Raw genomic sequence first — 3,925 nt, 5'->3', positions numbered from 1 at the left:
GCACCTCTCGACCCGACTGCAATACCGTTTCAGCTGCGTTATGTTCGAGAATACTACATTCAAAAAAGTTATCTTGCCGCCGATGTACTCGACTATCGAACACGGACTGTGAAACGTGTCTACCAGGGACTAAAAGGACGGCCACTCGGTAATAAGATGGAGGCGCGCTACCCGCGATCTGCGTGGAGGACGGCGTGGGCTCACGTTCACGCTCCCTTCCTGTCAGCGGACGTCAGCAGCTTTTGGTACCAAGTGGTTAACAGAATTCTTCCCACCAACGAAAAGCTGCGCCGCATTCACTTATCTCCATCGAGCTTGTGTGAAGACTGTCGCCAAGACGACACCTTAGAACATCGTTTCGTGTGCCTAAGGTCACTGTCGATTTGGAACATTGCCGCCAGGATGCTCGCACTTATCAACCGGACCAGCGCTGCCACTTTTTCTGCGGACACGGCTTTGATCCCAGACTTCAACCCATATCCGCATACGAAGCGTGCCGCCACTGTATGGATCGTGGCTCACACTGTGTTCGCCCTCCTGCAATTGCGACTTACGGACGACTATGCCTATCTGGTTTATTTGTCCACGCAACATGACCTCACTAAAACCAGGAAAGACTATCACAAAATCTTTGCCAATTTTCTGCAAATTGCACTCGCATTTGCCCACGACAAACTGTTGTAATTAACACTTCACTGCTGCGACTTTTCTTTCCTTCTGTGTTTTGCATTGTCTCCGGGTCCGGATACATAGTTAATGTAAATTGAATGCTACAGGAACAGTGAAACATTCAACAAGTACGATGCTTCCGCTTGTGCCGGACTGCAACGTGGCAACGACGACGAAAAGTTTAACAAAGTTTTATCCTGTGTTCGTGTGTGTTTGTGTTTCGTTGTCGTTTAGTGAATTTTTTTTCTGTTTTTATTCATTTTTTATACCGTCTGGTTCCTCTGTCATCGACGTACATTCACGGGGGCGTTGCGCACCGCGCTGCCACGGAGATTGTTTGGTTTTTAAGAAAAGTGGATTTTTTTACTTTCTTTTTAACACGTGGGAGAGGATTGTGTTTTCCTTCTCGTTATCCGCCGGACGGTTCGGAAATTTCGTGAGTCTACTCATTCCTTTGACATGTGTCGATATTTTTTAATTTTTGTGACTTTTTTCATTACTTATTTTAATGGCCGCCGCGAAGCATTTTGAATATAATATCATGGGACGTGTGAAGGGTGTTCCTTCCCTGTTACTGAGAGGACTAACTCAGGCAGTATTTGATTTTTTATTCTTTATTTTCACATTTTATTCTTTCTTTATTGCATTTAGGTGGAAAGCGCCTGATGCGCTGTTATTCTTTCATTTTTTATTTTAAGGCGTGTAGGCGCCGAGCGACTGCTTTGCTGTCATTATAGGCCTGCACTTTAACTTCAAGAGGATTTTAGTTTTCCTTCGATGCTTCGCTAGCGGTAAACAGCCACAAGAAACTTTCCTCAAAGCAATCTAGTATCTTCGATCCCATCACATCATCTTGACCACCAACGTCTACCGGAGGACGTCGACGCTCAAGGAACCATACCGAGGAGTTTACGGTTTTCAGCTGAATGGACAGTACAACAATTAATCCTTTCTGTTTGCAAGAAGCACCGTTTTATTTTATAGCTAAAGAAGCTCGCCGAAAAAGGCATTAAACAAAAAAAAAAAAAGTTGCCACTTTTTACATCTCATTTTTGTGCCGTTGCGGTGTGTTCTTGTGGGGTAGGACGCAGCTCTTGTGACGCGCGTGTTGTGTAGGTAGCGTGGCCGAGCGGTCTAGGCGCTGGTTTCAGGCACCATTCTCTTCGGAGGCGTGGGTTCAAATCCCACAGCTGCCAAACGTGTAATGTTTCGTGTGTCGAAGGCAGATGCACTCATTGCCCGCAAAGGAAACAGCACAACAAGGCGTGAGCGTCTGCTTGGTGAATTGTCGTAGAACAGTGCGTGGTGCAACGACAGGATTTGTAGGCACCTTTTGCTCTTATCATTGCTGGCGTCCGTCTCCACGAAATGCGTCCGGAGCACGCCGTTCTATAACACGAGAGAGTGGATTATTTACAGTTGTCGTCAGTTAACCGTGGGTGGCTGCTGCGTTCGCTGGAAAGAGCACTGCCGTCGTTATCCGGTGTGGTCTAGTGGCTAGGATACCTGGCTCTCACCCAGGAGGCCCGGGTTCCATTCCCGGTACCGGAATTGCGCGTTTTTGTTGCTCCTCTTATGCGACTTGTTGCCGTCGTTATCCGGTGTGGTCTAGTGGCTAGGATACCTGGCTCTCACCCAGGAGGCCCGGGTTCCATTCCCGGTACCGGAATTGCGCGTTTTTGTTGCTCCTCTTATGCGACTTGTCTCGACTTTGCTCGACTGACGCTACGCTGACGCGTGCAGAAAGCTACGTTAAGTATGATTCACGGCAACACCTGACGGCGAGAGAGATGAAGCGTCTATCCACTTGTTATCTAGCCAAGAGGCTTGGGGGACTGCAAGACATTGCCACGGAGGTGAATGCAGCTAACCACTGTAGTTAGTGTCCTGACAGCGCAGGCACGTTCATTTGCTCGTACACATGTGATGGAGACCGTGTCTCACACTGCTGTGGCGTACACCTTGGCCTAGGCTCTGCTGTGTATCGCCACTTGCATTACAGCCAGCTGCTTTCGCGGGCGCGTCCGTGGCCGTGATCGTCTAGTGGTTAGGACATTGCGTTGTGGCCGCAATAACCCAGGTTCGAATCCTGGTCACGGCAATTTTGAAAGTTTTGCCTTGCTGCCGTTGCAATGACGAGTACTCGAAATGACAGTACTCTCTTGATTTTTTCACTCGTGTTCCGCAGGCCGCAGTTTGCCCTACCACTTCATCCCCAACACGTAATGTCGCCTCCCAGAGCGCAGACGTCCGCTGCTCTCTGTAGTCGAGAAGGGCAGTTGTTTGAAGTGCGATGGATGAGCAGCCAGTCCCAGCAGACCAGGAAGCTGTGGCGTGCACTGTTTGTACAAATGCTAGGAACACTGGCGCACCAAGCAGCGCATGTAGCGTGGCCGAGCGCTTTAAGGCGCTGGTTTAAGGCACCAGTCTCTCTGTAGGCGCGGTTTCGAATCCCGTAGCTGGCGGGGGTTTTGCTGTGATCGCGTTAACCTGCCGCTTTTTCTTCAAGTGTAACCTCCTTGAGCTCACAAAATGTTTGATATATGTGGAGCATTCTAGCTCCGCCTGACAGTTACAGCTTCGATACTTTAGTGGTTACGGAAAGCCCAGGTTCGAAACCTGGTCACGGCACGAAAACATCTCTTGACTCTGTCTCCTTAACTGCGACAGCTACAGACAAGTGGCGTCGCTACCATACGGCGGGCACGGCTTTTTCTTGCTGTGATTGGCCTAAAGAGCTGAGTTCCGTCATCGTGACGCCTCGGTGAGTACTGTTCTCATATCCAATGCTGATGTAGAATACAAAAATGTCCGTGTGTACAACCTGCCGCCGGAAGTTGAAAACTGTTATTTACGTGAGATTTTGACGAAGTATGGGGAGGTCAAGCAAATCCGTAACGAACGTTTGTCTAGTCAACATCGGTTACAGTGTTTTAGTGGCGTCCGGTCAGTCGAAATGCACGTCAAGCAAGATATCCCCTCCCATCTTATTGTTTGTGGGTATAAAGTGCATGTCACGTACAGTGGGCAACCAGGCACATGCTTTATTTGTAATGAAACTGGCCACTTGCGTACGAACTGCCCTAAACGTGTATTTGTTCTCAAAAGTACTTTGGAACAGCGTAAAAAATTGACATTGGCCGATCTTGTTAGGGAGGCACCAATCACGGACATCGAACGCCCTAGTGATAGTGAAATATTGCCCCCGGAGCCTGGTTTGCCTGTTGCCGACTTTCCACCCTTTCCTTCAAAACCG

The 3,925-nt window shown here is 48.8% G+C and overlaps 3 non-coding genes across 3 annotated transcripts; all 3 read left to right on the top strand.

Annotated features, from left to right (window-relative positions):
- The first annotated feature begins 2,148 nt into the window (after positions 1–2,148).
- Trnae-cuc (transfer RNA glutamic acid (anticodon CUC)) lies at positions 2,149–2,220 on the top strand. Its single transcript has one exon. It is a non-coding gene; the product is annotated as a tRNA-Glu (tRNA).
- Positions 2,221–2,266: 46 nt separating this feature from the next.
- On the top strand, positions 2,267–2,338 carry Trnae-cuc (transfer RNA glutamic acid (anticodon CUC)). Its single transcript has one exon. It is a non-coding gene; the product is annotated as a tRNA-Glu (tRNA).
- Positions 2,339–2,698: 360 nt separating this feature from the next.
- On the top strand, positions 2,699–2,770 carry Trnah-gug (transfer RNA histidin (anticodon GUG)). The gene has a single exon. It is a non-coding gene; the product is annotated as a tRNA-His (tRNA).
- Positions 2,771–3,925: the final 1,155 nt, after the last annotated feature.

The sequence above is a fragment of the Schistocerca serialis genome, chromosome 1 (assembly GCF_023864345.2).
Source record: "Schistocerca serialis cubense isolate TAMUIC-IGC-003099 chromosome 1, iqSchSeri2.2, whole genome shotgun sequence".
NCBI lineage: Eukaryota > Metazoa > Arthropoda > Insecta > Orthoptera > Acrididae > Schistocerca > Schistocerca serialis.
This window is presented reverse-complemented; position numbering and strand designations above follow the sequence as displayed.